Source organism: Vespa mandarinia, chromosome 8 (assembly GCF_050613455.1).
Source record: "Vespa mandarinia isolate Hongniang chromosome 8, ASM5061345v1, whole genome shotgun sequence".
In the NCBI taxonomy this organism is placed as follows: Eukaryota; Metazoa; Arthropoda; class Insecta; order Hymenoptera; family Vespidae; genus Vespa; species Vespa mandarinia.
In genome coordinates this window covers 4,045,001-4,055,000 of record NC_140817.1, presented here as the reverse complement: position 1 = coordinate 4,055,000, position 10,000 = coordinate 4,045,001, and the positions used below count along the sequence as shown (strand labels likewise).

Sequence of the window (10,000 nt, the reverse complement as noted above, 5' to 3'; positions counted from 1 at the left end):
TCTCAGCGATCTCTTCAACTAATTCAAATCGAACGATAATTGGCTCTAACGAATGCAAGGCACCATTCCTGTGCCGATATTACGTTCGGGGAATGGCCGGCCGAATCGAAATGCGATTAAAAGTCGTTCGGCGATGTAAACAAACTGCAGTGCGAATGTAGGAGCGAGCAAGAGGACTACTAGACGAATGGGAGAAAGAGAAAAAGAGATAGATATAGAAGGGGAGTGTCGATGTCGAGCGTTCGAAAGAAGAAGCGAGAACGAACAGAAAAGAGATGAAAAGAATGAGAGAGAGAGAGAGAGAGAGAGAAGGAATGAGAGGGGAGGGAAGTATGCGTTACCTCGCAGAGGTCATTGACCGAGGGTGTAGAGAGAATGGAGGGGTAATACTAACTGGTAGGGGTAGGCGAGGAAATGGAAGGGGTGGAAAAGGAGAAGCTGTGCTGTGCGCACGCGACTAAACGAGTTAGAGCGAGCGAGAGAGAAAGAGAGAGAGAGAGAGAGAGAGGGGGAGTATGGATGCAGTTGCATCGACCGACGGCTCAGCTGTGCATCAGCGTCCCTTCCACCAACCCTCCCGTCAGTACCACCCCTTTCTGCCATCGAACCCTTGCCTTCCAACTCTCCCTCGTTCTTTCTCTTTCGCTCTCTCTCTCTCTCTCTCTCTCTCTCCTGTTCTCTCTTTTTCCCTCTCTCGTTCGCTTGTTCGGTCCTCTCTCTCTCTCTCTCTCTCTCTCCCTCTCTCCTTTTCTCTCTCTCTCTCTTTCTCTGTCTTTCTCGCTCCTTCTATATGTCGCGGCCCGGACCTCGCGCAACCAACGAATCGACGACTCGCCGTCACGGGGGATGCTGCGCTGTGAACGTGACCCTCAAAATGAGAGAGTGCATACACACACGGCTCGTTCGTTCCCTTCTACTCTACCAGGAGAATCGTACGAGCTACATATGTGTATGCAGATACGTAGATATATATTTATATATATATATATATATATATATATATATATAAATATAAATATATACCTGTATAGAAAAAAAGAGAGAGGGTAGCGAGGTGAACAATGGGAAGGACAACGACGAAGTATGACAAATCGACCGAATTGCGGGATCATCGTGAGATATTCTGTCTTCTTCGACGAAATATTTTCAATATCTAACGATTTCGATTAGATTAGATTAGATTAGATTAGATTAGATTAGATTAGATTAGAATTAAATTAAATTAGATTGTATTGAATTAGATACATTATTTCGATATATAGAACAATTCTTTTTTTCCTCGAGAAAATTCGTGACAATCGAACAGCCTTCGGAATAATTCCAAATATTTGATTTGGTCCATAATTAAAAGATACGCAACAAGTTGATCTCTTTTTCTTTGCCATTGAGATTAATCGATTCTACCGATGTTTGACATTCAAAATTAATAGATGAGTGGATAGACAGACGGGGAGGGAGAGGGGGCGAGCAAGGAAGGAGAAGTGGAGGAGTAAGGGGGAGAAAAAAAAAACAAAAAATAAAAAAACTCCAGTCTTTCGTATCTTGACGTATCGAATACGTATCGTCGAAATGGCCTACCCCCAGTTTCCAACCCTCCTCCTCCACCTCCTCCCTTCCTAGATCGTCTTTCAGTACGCTAGCCGACGCTATAAGAGCTGATACTAATGCTTGGAACGGCGTTGCTGCCGGTTTACGAGCGGTAAACCGGTAGACTGCTGCATTATACGATATACGAGCCAGACTATATCCATGCGTCTGCTCCTGAGAGAGATGAGAGGGATGAAAGAGAGAGAGAGAGAGAGAGAGAAGAAGAAGAAAAAGAAGTTACTATAGTTCGACGAAATTATTAAAACGTGTGAATGTCTTTTTAAAGATATTTGTTTTTTTTTTTTTTTTTTTTTTTATAGAAATCCTTGATTAAAACGTAATTCCAAAAGGAACGATAATGAGTAGTAGGTAGAGGGCAAGGGTGATCGGGGAGAGGTGACGAGTAGAGAGGGGGTGGGTGGTGGGAGGAGGAGGAGGTTGAATACGGGAGTTGCTACGATGAACGCTTTGTTTTTCAGTCGAATATATTTACATCCGGTCGATCGAACAAATTTTGTAGGAAAAGCGATTATTTTCGGATATGGGGGAGGATATGAGGTATCCATGACAACGTATACCCACTCGTATACAATTCGTACGAGTAAGTCAACGTATGTATGTATGTATGTATGTATGTATGTATGTATGTATGTTTGACATGTAGTATGTATGAGGTGGTTTATCGTTTGGTATCCTAACAACCGGATTCTATCTGCATCGATAGATTAATATAAGCTATCGTTTTGATTTTTTTTTTGTTCGTTCCTTCTTTTTTCGTTTTGTTTTTCTTTTTTTTCTTTTTTTTTTTTTTTGTTCTTCCCAATCAGGATCCTTTGTTCGATTTTCCTACAGTTTTCCTCGAATGGACGGGCCCAAGAAAGATGGAAAATTGGAAATGTCTTCAATGGATCTAAGAGGGTTTCAATGTTTTATATTTTCAATCGTCGAAGATCAATCTGAGCGTTCTCTTTCACGCAAATTCTGCGTGTGTGTGTGTGTGTATATATATATATATATAAATTTTAAGAATAGATAAAAAGTAACAGGCTGGGTGGGTGGCCAGCGTAGGTCGGTGTTCAGGAATTAGGTCAAACTATGAGCAATTATGACAGGATATGATTTAGCCTGCCTTTCTTAACAGTCAATTTCTGTATGGCGCACGCCAACGGCCGTCCACACGCTAGTACAACGTAGATATAATAAAACGCGTACACACGCATATATATATATATATATATATATATATACATGCATACATACATACGTACATATATGTAGGGTTAGCCAGAATGTTAGCTCCGAGCTCGAGTTGGCCGGTCAGGGCCGGCCTTTGGCACATAAGTACACATCTATGTATGTATGTATGTATGTATGTATGTATGTATGTATGTATGTATGTATGTATATATATATATTATTATTATATATATACATATATTCCTCATCGACTTATTTCTACATTGCAATTTCTTAGAAAACAAATAAAATGGCGAGTCATCGTGAGTCATGTTTTTGTAGTTATAAATCTTTCCAAGTTTCTTACTCTCCTTTTTCTTAGATTTTTTTTTTGTCTTTCCACGACCCCTTAACCCCGATATTTCCGATTTCGTGAGGACACTTTTACGAGAACACGTTGTAGATGAAACGAAAGGAAAAGAAAAAAAAGAAAAGAAAAAAATACAATAACAATAACAACGAGCAAGATATAAGCAATAACAAACGAAGTTCGCGTGTTACGTATTATACATACACATAAACATATATCTACGCGTATGATTGTACAGTATATACGTATGTATTTATTTACAGATGACGCTACTCGTCATACTACTGGGATATTTTGAAAAAATCAGTCGCGTCTAGCGTGCGCGTTCGATGTTCTCTTTGGAATTCTTCCGTAGTCAGTCGTGTTAATTACGTCGACGTTGATTCAAAAGGTAAATATAATGAATAGTGTCATCGGAGCGTGTCACGTATCTCCCGTTGTTGTTTAAACAAGAGAACGCGTCGTTCGTTTTCTCTATTACGATGAAAATCAACCAATATATACGATGTTTGGTAGTGGGGAGAGGACATTGGAAGGGGCAGAGGAAGACACTTCAGTTAGTACGATAAGTTTCTAGTAACAAGTGTAACAGCTCGTGCGTTACGTTTCAGACGTTCTGCGTAAGTAAAGTACTTACTTACTTACTTACTCACTTAGTTACTTACTTACCACGTATGTATGTATATGTATTTTACGTATTTACAAATGTACATCTGTTTCGACGCGTTTACGCTAGCGAACTCCTATGCCACACGACTCCATTTATCGTTCATCGAAATCATGTGAAAACATTCGTTCGCTTTCCTTTACGCTAAACAACTAGTTTCTTTATCTCTCTTTCTCTCTCTCTCTCTCTCTCTCTCTCTCTCTTTCTCTTTTTTTTTTCTTCTTTTCAGATAATCAATCAACGAAACGTATTCTCTTTCATATATATGAGATACCTCAAATATGAGATACCTCAACGCACGTCGATTGTCACTCAAATTTTTTAATTTCGTTTGATACTAGAAGATCATAATTATATAACAATATATATATATATATACATATACGTATATAATATAATTAGTTTTATCATCTCGTTCCTTTTTTCTTTTTTCTTTTTTCTTTAACAATACCATCAACTTTAATCCATTGGATAAATAAGATAAATAAATAAGAGCCCACTATCGAGAACATTTATACTTATAATCATTCATTTGCTAAGGAAATATTTTGAGGCAATTAAAATTTGTTGACTTTAAACGACAATACGTCGCACGTATATACGTATATATATATATATATATATATATATATATATATAAATATATCTTTTTATTAGGGGAAAAAAATAAAAAAAAAATGAGAAATAAATAAATAAGTTTGTCCTTATTTTCCTTAGAAAAATTAAAACAACGCAAGTAATAATCATTAATAAACACCGTTCGATATTATTCAAAAGACAGATATATATATATATGGTGGTTTATTGACGATACCACCATCATAACGATTAACGTGTTAATCGGATTTGGTAATTGAAAAATCTCGATTATAAGCTGGCACCCGCTTACAGGTCGATCAATCATTGACGCATAATCGTTCCTCGATAATGCTAATGCTTCTCGTTTAGGATCGGAGTCGTACGTTGAACAAGCTTTGGGATTAATTATAGAAAGTAGCAGGCGTCAGCGGTCTCCTCGCGTTAACATACGCATATACACTAAGTACGTACGTACGTACATTATGTATGTATGTATCTATGCATGCATGTATATATGCCTATATATATATATATGTATCTATATAAGAACCTATCATCGTGAAAGTACACGAACGAAGGAGAGAAAGTCACGTGCGCACGATTAGTATTTAAATCGGACTGTTTCCGCGTCCGTACGTAGAGACCAGCGACGTATGTATATAGATATATACATAGGCAGAAGTATTCGCACTACATATTTTCGCACTACGAAAATACACGAGAGGATGGGTGGAGAGGAGGTGAATGGTGGCTCGGGGGGTGAGGGGGCGGGGGCAGGAGGGGCCGAACGGTTGGTGTTCGCGTATGCCTAAGTACATATAGGGTGACCCATTTTGATATGGATCTGTTTGAAATAAAATCGTTCTTTTTTCTTTTTTTTCCTTTCTATCTTTCTTCTATTCTTTTTCTTGCCTTTATCGTTCTTCTACAACATTCCCTATCCCCCTCCCACCCATTCACTCGATTTAAAGGAAGAAATATGATAAGTCGATTCGAACGATACGACGAAGCGTTATAAATCTTTTTTTAATCGATTACTAAAGGCACGCTTGTAAAAATTTTATACAATAATACTACCTACTGTACGGTTTATAACAAAAAAAAAAAGAAAAAAAAAAAAAGAAAAAAAGAAAAAATGTATAATGTCGTTTGTTCTTCTCGCGTAATCTCATTGAAAAAATTTTTACAATTACGTTGGCCATACCTATGCATGATTGGGCACATTAGAACGTATTAAACGTACGATGTAATATAAATGTTAAAACGTTTAAGGGTTAATCAAATTTCTCGTTGGTGTTAATGATTTCGGCCGGGGCAAAAAGAGGGAGAAAAAAGAATATGGCAAAAAAAGAGAAGAGAAAAGCAGGAAAAAGAAAAAAAAGAAAAAGAAAAAGAGGAAAAAAAGAAAGAAAGAAAGAAAGAAAAAAAGAAAAAAATTTCAATCGAAAGTAACGTGGATACAGAAACATACAACAATAGTATCCATCCTGATAGTAGATTTTGTCAGACCGATCGGACGTACCCAACTTGCCAATAGGGTTCCACTCTTTCGAGCCAATTCCACTATCTTACGGTCGCTTTGTAACCGATCGATCGTCTCGCTCGCCCCTTGCGTCTTAAGTTCCCTTTTCTCTCTCTCTCTTTCTCTCTCTCTCTCCCTCTCTCTCTTTCTCTTTCTCACCCCATATAGTACTCTTCTCTCCTCTCTATCTTTCTCTCTCTTTCTCTCTCTCTGTCTCTCTCGTATTTCTTTCCCTTTCGCGAAGCACGATTTTCTTCGAAGTGAATGCACGATTGCGCATGCACCGCGTAAGCGTCAGATTAAATTCGAAACGAAGCGCTAGGCGACGCACACGCTGTGTTTTGTGTAGTTTCGAATACGGTGTGTAGCGCAGAGTGCGCCCTGGGGTCAACGACCCGTCTACTCTCCGAACACCTACATACACAGATGAACGAGAGACACATACATACACATGCGCACACGCACACACACACACACACACATATACACATACATATATACATACATACACAGAGAGAGACACATACATGTATACGTCAACGTACACACATGTAGTGTACTAACACCGGCATGCACCTCCACCAGATGGAGCTGAATCTTTCTCTATGGTCTCTCTCTCTCTCTCTCTCTCTCTCTCTCTCTCTCTCTCTCTCTTTATCTATCTATCTTTCTTTCTTTCTTTCTTTCTTTCTTTCTCTCTTCTTCTTCATCTTCTTCTTCGTCTTCTTCTTTTTCTTCTTACCCCTTACTATCTATCTCTATCTCTATCATTACTTAAAGAAACCTAAGAGCCTAGACTATCGAAAACTAGACGACGGACGACGAGAAAATTGATTGATATCAGAACGATTGTAAGATGCTATTGAAATTTGATGAGCATTATAGAGCATAGTATAGTATATATTTATTTATGTATGTATGTATGTATGTACGTATGTACGTATGTATGTACGTACGTACGTAAGTACTTAAGTACTTTTACCCTGCTCGTTTATACGTGGCACGTGCCGACTTGAACGCGCGAGCGCACGTACATACGTGCGTGCGTGCGTACGTACGTGCATGCGAGTGTGTACGGATCTACGGACGATAGAAAAGCACGTGACGGAAGCTACGCAATTTTACGGGATCGTCGAAGGACGAGGACGATCCCGAAAGACTACGACCGATAGATGAAATCATTCTATCGTAAACGTCCGTCCACGCGATCGAGCGATCATTAAAATATTCGTATCGCGCGGATCGTCCGTCGGTATACCGACAATAATATAACAAATATAACAATAACAATAATAATAATAATAATAATAATAATAATAATAATAATAATAATAATAATAATAATAATAATAAATGATAATTATTTGGACGTAAGAAAATTTCGACCTTGGCAATTTAATGAATAAAAATCTAATGTTTACTTTAATAATAGGTTTCATTATCGATCACGTATGTATCACGAACGATTATATGGAAAAAAAAATTCAATGGTATTAATCATTTTCTTAAACAATCAATCCATTTTTGATTTACTTAATATAGGTATTATCTATATGACGATTATATAGATAATATCGAATAGTATGTCTTTTTCTTAAATAATCAATTCATTTTCAATTACGATCGTAAATGACCAATTATCTTCGACGAGTCTATATAAACGTTATTAATCACGAAATTACGAATAAAAGAAAGAGAGAGAGAGAGAGAGAGAGAGAGAGAAAAGAAAAAGAAAGAAAAAGAAAAAGAAAAGGGAGAAAAAGGGAGAGAGAGAGAGAGAGAAACGGAGAAAAAGACTCGACTCTGCAACGTGGTGTTGTATCGTGCTTCAGGTCCTTGACCTGTCCAAGTTCGTCTCGTTCCCGACCTCTCCGTCCGTATATATATGTATGTATGTACATGGACGTCCGGTTTCTCTCTCACGTGTCGTTCCAGATCGCTCGACCGATCTTCGTCTTCGTCTTCTTCCTTCTACGTCTTCCTTCTACTTCTTCTTCTTCTTCTTTTTCTTCTCCTTCTTCTTCTTCTTCTTCTTCGTCTATTCTTCTTCGTTCGAGTTCACTTCTATGTTTATATTACTTAGCAAAAGAATAGAGGCGGCTTTTCGTAGCGGTACTACTGCCGCCGCCACCGCCAACACCGCCACCGCCACCGCCACCACCAACGCCACCGCCACCGCCACCGTCGCGCCACCGGTGTGCTCTTCGGTAGCAGTTGAGATGGCACGAAGATAAAGGCGTGGATCGACTTCGTCCCTTCGTCTCTGCTCGCGAAGAAATTTCGGAGGCGCCGCTCGCGGCACGAAAGCGCACGACGTTGCACTGCGCGCTGACCGAGAGTAACCGAGTTAAGACGGAAACAGTCGAGCGGCCGGCAGTCGTCGCGCGGCAGCGCATCAGAGCGCACGTGCGAGCGGCTGAGTAAGAGTCCGAAGGGGAGGGGCCTATGTTCTCTCTCTCTCTCTCTCTCTCTATCTCTCTCTATCTCTCTCTCTCTATCTCTCTCTTTCTCTCAAACACTACTCTCGAAGGTTTCACACGCGCTTATACATACATACATACATTCACATATGTACATAACATGCGCATGCATACCCACACAATACCCACACATATACACGCATTACACACAGCACAGACAATCGTATATTGAATAGGACGAAGGCTTTGAAAATCGACTGGGACGGACGGTTGCGTCTTCGTCTTCGTTGTCTTCGTCTTCGTCGTCTTCGTCGCGTCGTCGTCGTGCACATTCGTCGCGTTTTCACGGTCAGGCTTTATCGATCGTGGAAGGAGGGCGAAGGAGCGGAAGGAAAGGAGTTTCGGAGTGCGCCCAGAGGGCGTTGAACCCGGTCCTTTTGGCAGAGCTACACGGCCGGCCTGTAATATGCAACGATCGTTCATTCTCTCGCTTCTATTCGACAGCTGTCGAACTTTTTCTCGTCTCTTAAACTTCCTTCCTTACTTATTTCCATTCCTTCCTTCCTTACTTCCTTATTTCGATCTTCCTTGACTGCACTTTCTTTCATTTCTTCCTTTTTTTTTCTACCTAACCCTCTACCTCCCTCCTCTTCGACTTCTTTCATTATCCAAACGAATGTATTATCCTGGGAATAATAATATCCCGTGAGTGGGATGCTATCGATTTTTTTTCTAAATATTTAAAAAGATGAGATTCTTTCTTTCGTACAGATACATTTATATATTTATACCTCGATACATTTATTTCGATTTGATCTGTTTTCTTTTTTCTTTTGTAGAGAGAGAGAGAGAGAGAGAGAGAGAGAGAATACACGGGAGATCGAACAAAATTGAATGTGACGGAAAAAAGAAGAGAAAGAAATTAAAAAAAAAAAAAAGAAAAAAAAATACACAAAAAAAAATGGAAAAAAAATAAATAGAGAAAAAGACAAAGAGAGAGAGAGAGAGAGAGAGAGAGAGAGAGAGAGAGAGAGAAGAACGGGACCGATCCGTTTTCGAAAGCCGATATGAAGAGCTCGACCACTATTATTATTAGGTAGTCCCTTTTCGGCACGTTCACGCCCTTCATGGTTTCTCGACGTATCCCTAGGGAGAGAAAGAGGGTTTGTGAAGAGGGGAACGATGGTTGCGGCGAGAGGAGAACGAAGAACTCGTAGAGAGGGGAGACGCATGTGCGAGCAACAACGATGTATTTCGGTGCAGCGCTCCATACACCGCGTGGAGGTCAATGCCCGTCCTTACTCCGGCCCAAGGAAGGAGCGCCGGGAGGGTAGGGAGGGTGATAGGAGTAGGGAGGTCGACGGAGGGAGACAGAGGGCAAGCACAGAGAGGAAAAAATGAACAAACATGCTGTAAGGCGGACGGAGGGGCAAGGAAGGCCCACCACCCGCACTTCTCTCTCTCTCTCTCTCTCTCTCTCTTTCTCTCTCTCTTTCTCTCTCTCTTTCTCTCTCTTTCTCTTTTTCTCTCTCTTGTACGGCTTGACTGACTCAAAGTGAATACTCCTTTAAGAGTTGTATCATTTGTGTCCATGCACCTCGACGAAACATAATTTTGTCGAAACCTTAGGAAAGAAAAGGTAAAAGAGAAGGCTCGATCACGAGGATATCCTTTATCTC

The 10,000-nt window shown here is 39.9% G+C and overlaps 1 protein-coding gene across 3 annotated transcripts in view; it reads right to left on the bottom strand.

Annotated features, from left to right (window-relative positions):
- The window catches only part of Hr4 (nuclear hormone receptor 4), a 113,565-nt gene that overhangs the window by 78,150 nt on the left and 25,415 nt on the right, over nt 1-10,000 (bottom strand). The window lies entirely within an intron of this gene.